The 13,472-nt window shown below is 46.5% G+C and overlaps 1 protein-coding gene and 1 long non-coding RNA gene across 5 annotated transcripts in view; both read left to right on the top strand.

The window, feature by feature from the left end:
- Positions 1-13,472, top strand: part of PRKAG2 (protein kinase AMP-activated non-catalytic subunit gamma 2) — a 568,070-nt gene that overhangs the window by 343,829 nt on the left and 210,769 nt on the right. The gene's annotated exons all lie outside the window — the stretch shown is intronic.
- On the top strand, positions 655-8,330 carry LOC127045059 (uncharacterized). The gene is made up of 3 exons (XR_007772612.1): positions 655-760; positions 1,280-1,439; positions 8,288-8,330. It is a non-coding gene; the product is annotated as an uncharacterized LOC127045059 (long non-coding RNA).

The raw sequence follows: 13,472 nt of genomic DNA, 5'->3' as shown, positions 1-13,472 counted from the left end.
TCAAAGAGTCATAAGAAGGGAACCTGACGGGGACACTGAGCAGAGAACCCCGGACAGTGCCCACTGCTCCTCGAAGGCGTCAAGGTGTATCCACCTGTAGCAGGGTGGACCCCTGCTCCTGCCCTGAAGGGCTTAAAACAGCCCAAGAGAGGGCTGTGGCTGGGGCAAGAAGCCTGGGCTGATTGGGGAAAGTAGGCTCAGCTGTGGCCATGCTCCAATCAGGCCCAGCTGGCCCCTATAAGAGGCTGTGAGCCAGAAGCCCAAAACAGTCTCTCTCTAGCTGTAGAGTGAGATGGGCCTGGCTGCAGGGAGTTGGACACAAGGTACCTGAGTGAAGCAGGGCTGGGGAAAGGCTGAGGAGCTGGGGAGCTCCAGCCTGGAAAGCCCTAGGCTGTGGCCTAGCATTGGGCCAACAGGTACTGGGGATTGCAAGGGGCAACCCAGGGGTAGGCCAAGGCAGCAGGTCCAAACCCAACCTTGCCAGTGATGAGTAGGCTGATACTGCAGTCTGCCCCAGGGTGTGGGGCTAGACAATGACTGGCAGTAGCCATATACTAAGGCAAGGTGGGGATAGAGGGTCGGGGGGGGGGAGATCCTAAGACTGAGGGGTTACTGCTAGGGGCAGCACCCCAGGTAAAAGGGCACTGGGTCCAGGGAGGGACATAGGGCCAGAGGACAGGTGGATCACTGGCCTGCAGAGGGTGCTCTGGAGCTGGAACCAAGCTAATTCCTGAAGTCTCCAGCAGGAGGCACTGCAGGGGTGAGTTTGCTCATCTACACCACCGTTTGTGGAGGGGCAGCTACATCAAAGTGTACATATGCTTGGAAGAGCTGCTCTAACATACACAGCCACTAATGGGAAGAAAATTAAAGTTTGAACAAATGAACTTGTCTACCACATGCCATTGTTAAAAGCCCTCATGCTTTTATAGCTGTATCTTCTAGAGGAGTTAGTTTACATTAGTGGAGCTGATACTGATACATAAATCAAAAGGGAAGAATTCCCACAAGCATGGGAGCTGCTGCCAGCAAAACTTTTGAGACCAATTTCAGTGTTCTGATTGCTGCTTTTATCCACAACTTCAGCCTTTGCTCAGAGCAGCGGATTAGGTGACTGGTACACAGATATGATCCATGGACCTGCAGTGGTACAGGGTGTAGTACAGAATACATATGTCACATTCTCCCTGAAGAGTTTGTTAATGGCTGTCAAATTTCTGCAGCTCATGTGGGTGGCAAGGCCTAAGTCTGCTAAGATTAATTTCCTCTGTCCCTCCAGAGTCTGGTTCTTCTGCTGGGCTGTAATAAAAACCTTCTTTGGCTCTCTGGGGTCAAAGCAGGTGCCAACTCTAGTGCTGACAGATTTGTTCTTGTTACCTTGCTTTCTGGATTGATGCCCAGCATTTCTCTGTATCAGCCAGGTCCTCCTTTAAAACTTGGTGAGTGTCATTTCTTGTATTAGTAGTAGATCCTAGGGTTAGGTGATCGGGTTAGTCAGTCTACCAAACTGAGCATATAGCAAGTTGGGTTTGGCAGATGCAGGGCTACTAGCTTTCAGATGGAGAAACATGGCAACCTGCTAGGAGACAGTGCTGCACACATGGCATGGTTCTGCTGGCAGATGTAAATGAAATCAGAATTGCACTGAAGGAATAAAGACTCCGGGTTCTAAGTCAATGTAGTACTGGTGAATGGTGTTAGTCTGACAGGTTTCAGAGTGGCAGCCGTGTTAGTCTGTATCCTCAAAAACAACAGGAGCACCTTAGAGACTAACAGATTTATCTGAGCATAAGCTTTCGTGGGCTACAGCTCACTTCTTTGGAACACACAGACAGGAGATACTTAAACATACAGAGAACATGAAAAGGTGGAAGTACGTATACCAGCTGGAAGAGTCTAATCCATTGAGATGAGCTATCAGCAGGAGAAAAAAAACCTTTGAAGTGATAATTGAGATGACCCATAGAAGGTGTGAGGAGAACTTAACATAAAGAGAGAGATTCAATTAGTCTAATAACCCAACCATTCCCAGTCTCTGTTTAAACCTAAGTTAATTGTATCTAATTTGCATATTAATTCGAGTTCAGCAGTCTCTCTTTAGAGCCTGTTTTTGAAGTTTTTTGTTGCAAAATTGCCACCTTCAAGTCTGTCACTGAGTGGTTAGAGAGGTTGAAGTGTTCTCCCACTGGTTTTTGAATGTTATGATTCCTGATGTCAGATGTGTCCATTTATTCTTTTGCGTAGAGATTGTCCAGTTTGGCCAATGTACATGGCAGAGGGGGATTGCTGGCACATGATGGCATATATCACTTTGGTAGATGTGCAGGTGAACGAGCCCTGATGGCGTGGCCTCTTCAATGCATGTCTCACCAAGGTGTTGTGAGGCTTAGTTGCTAATAATGCTTTGTTTTTATAGAACACTTGTTCAATTGTAGATATCCAAGTACTTAAAAAGGTGATATCATTAACTTTTTACAGATAGAACAACTTAGGCCCAGAGAGCTTGTGACTTGCTGACAGTCAGAGAAAGGTAGATCTAGAGAATATGGATCTCCTTATTCTCACCCCCTAGACCACTGCTTCCCCCTCCTACCCTCAAAATACTTTGAGACTCAGGTAGCAGGTGCTGTAGGAGTGTAGATCTCACCACCAATTTGAGTGTTTGTGCCCTGGTTCCTAACAGTCTCCTCTGAGGTTGATACTCGTGCTCCTGAGCCACTGCAGGACAGCTTGACAACAACTACCTGCTATCTGTTCAGCTAGCTCAAGGGCCAAGCAAGGTGCAGTCCCCACACTCTAGATCATCTAGGCTGGGGATTCCCAAGCTAGGGGGCAGGACCCATCAGGGGGTTGTGAGGTTATTACACAGGGGGTCACGAGTTGTCAGCCTCCACCCCAAACCCCGCTTGCCTCCAGCATTTATAAGGGTGTTATAAATTAAAAACACTTCTTAAATATATTTAAGGGGGGGGGCCTCGCACTCAGAGGCTTGTTATGTGAAAGGGGTCACCAGTACAGACGTTTGAGAACCACTGATCTAGTCTGACATCCCCTATAGCCCAGATCATAGAACTTCCCTGCAGAAGGCACTTGGCAGCTGTGAGAAGAAAGCATTCCTTGGCCTGTCAACAGGATTAGGAGAGTGGTTTTGTAGGAGTAGCTATGAATAGCATGGAGATAGAAGGATGGACAAAATTGAACAATATTAGGATTGTGGCTTTGGTTGGTTGGGTTAGCTCATAGCTAGAAGAAATTGTGAGAGAGGGCAGAGAGCAAACTACAGAGACGGGGACCTACAGTTAAAAAAAAAAAAAGCTGTGAAATATGGAGTCATTTATGTATTAAGTACTTCCTTAGGCCTGTGTCAAACTATCTAATCAGTGTCTGTACATGTCAGCAGCACATCCATAATAAGAAAGTGCTGTGTGGCATTGTGTGAACTGGAATTAGAGATGTGATAATCAGCTGAACTGTTAGAGATAATGTAAAGGCTTCATGCCATACGCTTGCATTCCTTTAGCCAGGGAAAAACCTTATATGTGCAGATGAGTGTTTTTGAAAAAAATGTAATTCTTAACATTGCTCCATTCAGTTTGTTGGCTGATCCCACAGTTAAATTCCAAGGAGCACAGCAGTGGTTCCTAACTGCAGGTACATGTTCCTGGGATTGCATCCATCGCTGTAATGAATTCACTGGTATGTGTCACCAGTAGTGTGGTGACTGACAGTCTAGGCTCCTCCCCTTGCCTGACAAACCTCTATGCTGGGTCCCAGTGCTGCTCATTCCATCTCCTATTCTCTTATGCATCTTACAAGCTCTTGGAGCTTGTGCTGTTCTACCCTGCAGGTTTTGCAATTCCAAGTGCCCTTCCAGCAGTGAAAGTGTCCCCCAGCCAGGGTGAAATACTGTCTTGTGGTAGATGCGTCAGATTTGGGATTATAAAATCTGTGTGACCGAGTAGTCTGTCCATTCAGGGTAGTTGATGCCTAGTGGTCAACCTAGCCAATCATGTGGTACAGCCTTGTAAGAGGTTGAAAAATATATATATGGATATGGGAGACATTGGGAGTGAGGAAATAGTTTTGGGAGTAAGAAGTGTTTGGGAGGAAAGCCTGTTACTGTTTCTTTAAGAATCAGTGGCTAGGGAGCCTTTCAGAGAGAGTGGGCCATGGCTCCCTTTGCACCCAATCAACTGAGGATGAGCTTGGAGAAGGGGACCCAGCATAGGGGCTGCCTCTCTCATATAACTGGGCAGACACCTGAAGATACCAGCAGGGAAAGGCAGGCCTGCTGTGCAGCCTGAAGGTAATTAAGGAAAGGAGGCCAGCTGGCTAAACCACAGAGAGGAGAGTGGAGGGCTCCTGTTTAGGGAGGACTAGAAAATCTGAGTAACAGAACCCAGCTTTGATGAGAAGATGCTGAGGAGAGTGGGGTAAGGAGAATGTGGAACTAATACTGCCCAGCTCCAAAGAGGAGAGCTGGGAGTTCCTGCTTAAGAAAGGACTGAAAAGGGGTAACCCAGAGAAGGAAGTAGGAAGGGGTCCTGGACCGGAGACTGTTTTCAGGTGCAAAGAGTCTCCTGAAGGAAGGACCCAGGGATGGCTAGTTGGACTAACAGCCTAAGGTGTCAAATGTCCTGGGCATCTCAGTGAGCTGCTACTTGAGCTTATGGTTCTCATTTATAAACGAGACCCTTGGAAGTGGGGAGCTCTTTGATTAAAAATGATCCGTCTGGAGTTGTTAATAATGCAGGTGAAGGGGAGTGAGTTGTGGTGCACTGGGATGACTTCCACATCATCACACTTAGGTTCTATTCTCCTTTCTGCTTAACACCCCCTGCTCCCCAGTCTTCCCACTATAAAGTGCTGATATTTCCCTGCCTCACTGGGGATGTTTTGAAGCTAAATAATGTTTGTGAAGTGCTTTGAGAGCCTCAGATGGAAGATGTTATAAAAGTGTAAAATATTATTAATTCCTTAACCAATTACTGTTGGACAGCTTCTGCTTGTCATCTTATTTCTCTCTCAAAGCAGGCTTGGTGGGCTTAGTCCAGTTCCCACTGGATTCTTGTCTGTTGGTATCATGATTGCTATGGCAGTTTGCAGTCTGTACACAGAGGCTGAAGGGCTGAGGGTTTCCTCCTGCACAGTTAAGGTTTGTAGTGTGGAGCAGGTAAGTACAAGGTCAAAAGTGAAGAATAGGACAGGGAACTCTGCAGAATCTGATCCTGAATTAGTCAGCACTGCTGTGTAGCTGCCAAGCTGTTCCTGCCTAGTAGCAGGAGAAAAGCCTAGGTAAGCACCTCATTTGTATACTAAAGATCATGCAGAAACTCACATCTTGCTTCACTCAGTCTCTGCAAAAACAACAAGGAATCCTTGTGGCAGCTTAGACTAACAAATTGATTTGGGCATAAGCTTTCGTCGGCTGAAACCCACTTCATCAGATGCATGGAGTGAAAAATACAGTAGGCCAGTGTATATATATTACAGCACATGAAAAGATGGGAGTTACCTTATCAAGTACAGGGGTCAGTGCTAATGTGGCTGATTCAAACGGTGAATGTGGCCCACTCCCAATAGATGACAAGAAGCTGTGAGTATCAACAGAGGAAAAATTACTTTCTATAGTGACCCAGCCACTCCCAGTCTTTATGTTTTTTGAAGTTTTTTATTGAAGAATGGCCACTTTTAAGTCTGTTGTTGAGTGTCTATGGAGACTGACGTGCTCTCCTACTGGTTTTTGAATGTTACAATTCTTGTCTGATTTGTGTCCATTTATTCTTTCTTCTACTTCCTTTTACCCTATGCTATTGCAGATAGGGGAATGGACATGAAAGAGGCTTGAGAGTTAATATTGCTTATTACTCAGGATCTACTTAACTTATACTTAACTACTTAACACTTATAGTTGAACGGCAAGCTTCAAGATCTCACTCAAGTCAAGCAGGTTTCTTTCAGAAAAAAAGAAAATAGGAAGGGATCAGAAACCCTGTCAGATAGAAGGCAAAATAGAAGTTGAGAGAAGGGAATTTGGAGATCTAGGTTCTATTCCCAGCACTGTTGGATTACTAGGGGGTAAAAAAGAACATTTAGGGATAAGAAGATTGTAGAGGGGCTAATTGTTCTGTACATTACTCTTCATCAGAGAGTATATTGAGGAGGTACCTACTCTTTTTAGGAAATAAATATGCGGCACTGTCAGAAGATGAGGCATTGGAACAAATTAATGAATTAAAGAGTAACAAGTCCCCAAGTCTAGATGATATATGTGCAAGAGTTCTGAAGGGCAGGAGAATGAAATGGCTGAGCTCCTAACAAAACCTGACTTAATTTATTTAGGAAGGGATTAACTAAATGGAAAGAAAAGGTAGGAGGTGAAGAAGCACAGGAGAAAGAGAGGGTAGATGGGGAGATATGGAGTGAAACCTAAGCAGAGATCCTGTGAAGAAGGGTTAGAGCAAACAGCCAATCAGAACAGGACAGAGAAATAAAGGTTGTTCAACAGTTTTGAAAAGAATATCTAGCGATCCCAGCATTGGCTGCTCCTGTTCTTACCAGCTAGAGTCTCTCTGGCTGGTTGCTTTCTGCATTTCTCCCCAAAGCAACAGAGTGAGGGGAGGGAAGGCACTGTCTGGGTCGAGAGTGAGAGTGTGTGAGAGAAGGGTGGCCCTGGTTGGACCCTATTTCCCCTGTCCTCCCAGTGCAACTGTTCTGGCTTTGGCAGTTCCTGTTGAGAAAAGAGAAATGGCTGACATAATTTTAGAAAACCTTTGACAGACTCCCCCCACAAGAGGCTGTTAAGTCAACAAAAGTAGTCCTGGGATGAGAGGCAAAGTATTATAACTGATCAGAAGCTGACTAAAAGAAAGAAAAAAGGAATGAATAGTACATTTTTAACATGGCAAGAAGATGACTGTGGGGTGTCAAGGATCTGTACCACAACTGGTGTTGATATTAGTGCTGTTTGAAAAAGGGGGATTTACACAGAAAATTTGGTGGATTTTTTTCCCCAGAAATTTGAGTACTGAAAAATTTAGCTAAAACCAGAAATATTTCTACTGAAAATGCTGTTGCTGTGCCTTCTTTGAGTTAATGTTCTGGTGCCTCATTCTCATTGGTGGGCCAGGCTCCACAGCTGGACTCTAGAGGGGAGGGAGTGTGGGTATCTGGGCTGGGGGGATCCCCACAGTTGGGCTCTGGGGCAGAGGGGGTTTGGGTGTATTGGTTGGGGGAGGCCCACAGGTGGGCTCTGTGCGGGAGTGGTTGTGGGTGTCTGTCCTCCCCGCTGAGCTCTTGGGGGGGGTGGGGAGAAGAGGGCAGAGAAAACAAGAACTGAGTTGGCAAAGGGGTTTCTTTAACTCTACTCCTGGGTGAATTTTTGTGTGTCTGTGTATTGCAGTGGTCTCCAACCTTTTTATGCCCAAGATGACTTTTTGAACTTAAGGGCAACCCAGGATCTACCCTGCCCCTTCCCCAAGGCCCTGCCCCAATCACTCCATCTCCCCCCCCCACAATCACTCACTCTGCCTCCACTCTCTCTCACTCCCAGTTGGTGATGTAGCGTGGCTGCCGCTAAGGCAGGCTCCCTGCCTACCCCGGCCCCACGCTGCTCCTGAAAGAGGCCAACATGCCCAAGAGGTTCCTGGTGAGGGAGCCGGGCGGCACGTAGCTCCGTGCGCTGCCCCTCTCTGCAAGCACCGCCCCCACAGCTCCCATTGGCCACAGCTCCCCGTTCCCAGTCAATGGGAGCTGTGGGGATGGTGCTTGCAGGCAGGAGCAGTGTGCGGTGGGAGACCTCTGCTCCGCCGCCTGTGGGACCGCGCTGGCTGCTCCTGGGAGCGAAGTGGGGCCAGGGCTAAGGCAGGGAGCCTCTAGGATCGACCAGTCTATCACAATCAACCAGTTGGTGACCACTGCTGTATTGTTACAGACATACTTGCTGATAGGTGTTTTGAAGTAAATTACCAAAATAATTGAAACTGGCGTGATTATGTAGTGTTATTTTGACAAGTACAATTTGCAGAATTTAAAAGTATTGTGTGCAGAATGTTTTGGCGCAGAATGCCCCCAGAGTACAGGATGTAGCTTTAAATGGACATAGAGGTGAAACTACCCTTTTAAGTTAGCCCTTCCAAATGCTGGCAGGAGGTAGTACTCCAATCTGTAGATAAAGCTGTACTTATAATAATAGTGATTTATATGTTCATTGTAGTTCACAAATGTTAACATAATATCCCTCACAATATGAATTACAAAGGAAAATATTAATATTTCCATTTTACAGATGGGGAACCTGAGATACAGAGATGTGAACTGATGTGCCCAAGGTATAGAAGCAGACCCAAGATTAGAATTTGTGTTCCCTGTTGGTAGAATCACCCTTAAACCTGCCATTTCAAAATGCAATCTCACTATCCTTTCAGACAGGTGTGTAGTTGGAGACAGGTTTATGATGGACCGCATGGATTGTGATACACAACCTGTCATTTAGGGCTATGCTGCTGCTCTACTGCTTCATTTTATGTATGTTCATATCATATGGCTCATTTGGTCTACTTCATGTCTGAGAAGACTTAGAGAATAAGATGTATCCCCTAGTTTGGGGGTAGACAACCTATGGCACCCATGCCAAAGGCAGCACGCGAGCTGATTATCAGTAGCAATCACACTGCCCAGGTCCTGGCCACCGGTCCAGGGAGATCTGCATTTTAATGTAATTTTAAATGAAACTTCTTAAACATTTTAAGAACCTTATTTACTTTACATACAACAATAGTTTAGTTATATATTATAGACTTCTAGAAAATAGACCTTCTAAACATTAAAATGTATTACTGGCACACGAAACCTTAAATTAGAGTGAATGCACACCACTTTAGAAAGGTTGCCAACCCTTGTTCTAGTTGGTCTACAGAACAAGTAATGCGGAGCCTGATTTTCCTCTGCAGTGCATGGATAAGTGCCTCCCATTGTCTTCAGTGTCAGTTGTCTGCCTGCACATCCAAAAACAATGTTTGATCCACCGTTATCTTTCTTGCATAACTGGCTACAGCTTTCCTTTAAGTACCCACTTCACCTGGCCAGCTGTAGTTACAGGAGTTCATAACTCCAGTGGACACAGTTGTGAACAAGAATCCACAAAAGTTTATAACTGTGGTACACAGGACTGCAGCTTTCTTTTTGCTGAATGGAGATGTATTTATTGTTGGTAATAGTAGTAATTTCTTGGTCCATCCTTGGTTATTTACCAACTCCCACCACCAGGAGCAGCAAATCTAAGAATATTTGAAATAAAATTTTGTTTCTTTCTTTCATTACTTATTCTTCTAATTAATTCCTCTGTCTTCATTCATTTGTGTAAAGAACTGTGCACAAATCTGTTGTACAAAGTAACAGCTAATAATAGCAGTAATAACACATTTCATTCAAGCTCCAGCAATGCTGAATGGATTTGAACTTGCAAGGGGCTAAGCACTGTGACCCAGATTCTGCAAAACATTTACACACATCATCCCAATAACTTCAGTGTGACTATGCTCTTGCGTAAGGTTAAGTATATGCAGGACAGGGCCCAAATGCTCAGCACCTTGCAAGATCTAACCCTATGTGCACAGGGCCAAATTCACCCCCCCCCCCTTTAACTCCAAGGCCTTCAGTGGTGGTACTCCAAGGATGAATTGGGCCAATGTTTTTCATTTCTCAGTGGCTATTCTCTGGGAATTCTTGAATGTATTTGGAGACTTGCACAGCCCAAACTAGGATGCTTGTGGTAAGCTCTAGTATGTATAAACATGTGATCTGTCATGACCATGTACAGGGCATGCACGCATTGCATGCTTGTGAGCAAAAATAAGAGTTTTTCATGTTGCAGCTTTTTAGTCTTAACCAGATGTAAAATGTGCTAGATTGTAGTCCCCATGATAAGCAGCTGAGAAGAAGCAGACTTTTAACTCCAGGCTGTTTACTTAGCTGCAGGTAGAGACTGACTGGTCAAAAGTAAGGAGAAGATAGTTCAGGGGATGGGCCATCTGTAAGCTTGGAGGGGCCTGACTGACCACTGCATCGTACCAGTGTAAAAGCACTGGAGATTTGAGGCCCAGAATTCTCTGAGACGAGGATCAGGAGTTGCTGCTCTTCAGCCCTGTCTTTGCACAGCCCAAGTGGGGAAAGTGACTTGAATGCAGAGAACCCTGATGTCGCTCCTCGCTCTCCCCCTCACAGCCCTCTAGGGGGGTGCGGAGGAGCAGTATTGGAGGGGGAGGGATGAGTAGCAATGCCAGATACTCCATGGATCCAGGTCAGTTTCCTCACATGGTTGCAGGAGGCATGTGTAGGGTTGGTGTGAAGAGGGCACAATGCAGGGGTTAGGGCACCGAAGGGGAGAAGTGCAGGGGTTAGTGGCAAAGAGGGGTGGGGAGCCTGGGGAGCTCATGGGGGCCAGGGGCAATGGGGGGCACTGCTCCCACAGGGACCGAGGGTGCCATTTTCCCTAAGGCCAGCCCTGGTGGTAGGTGCAGTTGATGGAGGGGGTTTTGTTGGTTTGGTTTTTTCTGTAGTTGAGCAGGTTCTCTTGAGGTATTTGGGTGGTCCATTCCATGATGTGATCTACGTCTCTGGAATGTTCTTGTTTGGTGAAGGTGGTTTTAAGCCTGTTAAGATGTGTGTCCTGGACTTTCTCCTCGGGGCATATTCTGCGCTATCTGAATGCCTGGTTGTAAATGACAGATTTTATGGCATGTCTAGGGTGGTTACTGGATCTGTGGGGGTAAGTGTGGTGATTCATGGGTTTCTTGTGTGTAGTTGTCTGTAGGGTTCCATTGCTGAAGCTGTTCATGGTAACCAGGAAGTTGATGCTGGTGTGGGAGGGTTCTAGGGGGAGTTGGGATGGATGGATTGATGGTGGTAGTTGAAGTTACAGTGGAAATCTGAGGCAGTTTAGGTCATTTTATAGTCAGAAAGTTTTTCCTAATACCTGCGCTAAAGCTCACTTGGTGCAGATAAAGCCCATTACTACTTATCTTACCTTCAGTGGACACGGTACCAGTTGATCACCATCCTCTTTGTAAAAGCCCTTAACATATCTGAAGAGTTATTAGCTCCCCCTCAGTCCCAGCCCAGGTCTCTTTTCTCTCAAGACTAAACATGCCCAGTGGTTTTTGTTTTTTTTTAAACCTTTCCTCATCGGCAGGTCTTCTAAGCCTTTTATCATTTTCATTTTTAACTCTGGACTCTCCAGCTTGTCCCTATCTTTCTTAGTGTGGCGCCCAGAACTGGACATAGTGTTTCAACTGAGGCCCCACCACTGCCAAGTAAAGCTGGACAATTACCTCCCATGTCTTACCTACAACATTCCTGTTAATACACCGCAGAATATTAGCCTTTTGCAACTGAATCATATTGTTGATTCATTCAATTTGTGATCCACCATAACCCCTACATCCTTTTCAGCAGTACTAATGTCTAGTCAGTTATTCCCCACTTTGTAGCTGTGCATTTGATTTCTCCCCGCTTCCTAAGGGGTAGTACTTGGCACTTGTTTTTACTGAATCTCATCTCTTCCCCAGGGCAGCACATAGTTCCTGACAGGCTGGGCTTCCTGCTTCTGTTTGGGAAATCCCTTTATTGAGACCCGGCCTTCTTGGGGGGCCTATCACTAGGAGCACAGCTGAGGGGCGTTCTCCAACAGGTTCCCTGTATCCAGAAGCAGACCTCTAGGCACACTGCTCTAGTAAGCTCTCCTGGGAGCTCATACCCTAGGTACAGGCGCTTCCTGTCTTCTCAGGAGTGCCTTTGCTAACTGAGCCTGGGTGACATTTTTATTCCCTCCAAGTTGTTATTAGATCAGCTTGTTTACTAAATAACCATAAAGCAACTGCCTGGGGCAGTCAGTTACACCTAGGTGGGCTTTCAGAAGGCAGTCACAGACAGACTGGGTCTTGATGCCCTCTGAAGGGCAGTTGCCCTGTTCACAAGCTTCTTGTGGTTTTCCCCACCTGCTGTTCCTTCAGGATCCTAGTCTGTTTGGGAGGTGAGCAGGGAAGAGGAACTGGCAGTCCCATTCTTTCCTGCCCTTTCTGATCCCATAACTATGCTCAGTGATGAGCTGCTAAAATCTTAACAACCGGTTCCCTATAAAAAGTTCTGATTTAAGGGATGTGCCACAGTATGTATTTTTTTTTTGTACCAATAGGGTTACCATACGTCTGTATTTTCCTAGCGATTTAAGAACCAAAAAACCTGACATGTCCAGGAAAATCCAGATGTATGTTAACCCTACCTAAAGTTCTTTTTAAAAAAGATGGATTTGAACTAGAAATGAGCTCCTTTTCACATGTGTGGGTCCCCCCCACTCCCTTGGTGTGCTAGGGTGACCAGATGTCCCTATAAAATTGGGATAGTCTCACTTTTTGGGTCTTTTTCTTATATAGGTTCCTATTACCCCTCACCCCCGTCCCGATTTTTCACACTTGCTGTCTGGTCACCCTAGGGTGTGCACATGTGTGGGTTCCAGCTGCTCCCTGCCCGCCCTCGTTGAAGCAGCTGTGCAGGGTTACTGCCCTGAACTGCAGGGCACCAGTGGACATGGGGCTGGCTGCAGACGGGCGTGGGGCAAGGCTAGCTGGAGGCAGGGAATGTGATGGGCTGGCTGCAACAGGGGCTAGCTGTGGGCAGGTGGTGCAGGCAGACAGGAGGCTGTGAGCAGGTGGTGCAGACAGCAGCTGGCTGTGGCAGAGGGCAGGGGCTGACTGCAGGCAGAGGCTGGCTGTGGGCAGGGGGGGCAGGTACTCACACAGGGAGAGTGGTGGGACCAGCCCAAGCAGCAGGATGCAGCCAGGAACCCACCAGGCAGCAGCAGGAGCCCCACGGCCATAGGTCCGAGGTGCAAAAGCAGCAACAGGGCCAGGAGGCAGCTCATATGGCTCCTGCAGCACAGCACCTCCTCCCTCCCGCCCCGGCGGCCAGGAGCAGGAATTAAACACTTCCCAGCCGGAGCCCATCAAAGCTTCCCTCGCAGGGAAGCCAGTTAACAAGCGATTCTAAAACTGCTTCTAAATTTAACAACTGATTCATGCGAATGGGCTCCAGCTCACCCCTGATTATGCTGCTTTGGTGCAGTCTTTCAGAAAATCAAGTGGTAGGAGCTAATATTACACTGACTTGTGGGACAGACTGTCACTTTGTAGAGAAGTGTAACAGCATGGATGGGGCCCAGGAAAAGAAGAAAACTGAAAGACAAAAAAAGTCTCTCTTAAATTGGGATTAATCGTAAGGGTATGTATACACTACCCATGTCCACGTTATAGCGTGGCCATGGCAGCACTGTGACATGAGCAGTGTAGTCATGATTTATCGTCAGGGGAGCGCTCTCCTGTCAATTAAAAATAATCACCCCCAACGAGGGGTGGTAGCTTTATCTCTGGGAGTGCAGCTCCTGGCACTAAAGTGCTGTCTATACTGGCGCTTTTCAG

This window comes from Gopherus flavomarginatus, chromosome 2 (assembly GCF_025201925.1).
Source record: "Gopherus flavomarginatus isolate rGopFla2 chromosome 2, rGopFla2.mat.asm, whole genome shotgun sequence".
Taxonomy (NCBI): domain Eukaryota; kingdom Metazoa; phylum Chordata; order Testudines; family Testudinidae; genus Gopherus; species Gopherus flavomarginatus.
Note: the sequence above shows the minus strand (reverse complement) of the source record. Positions and strands in the feature narration are given on the sequence as shown.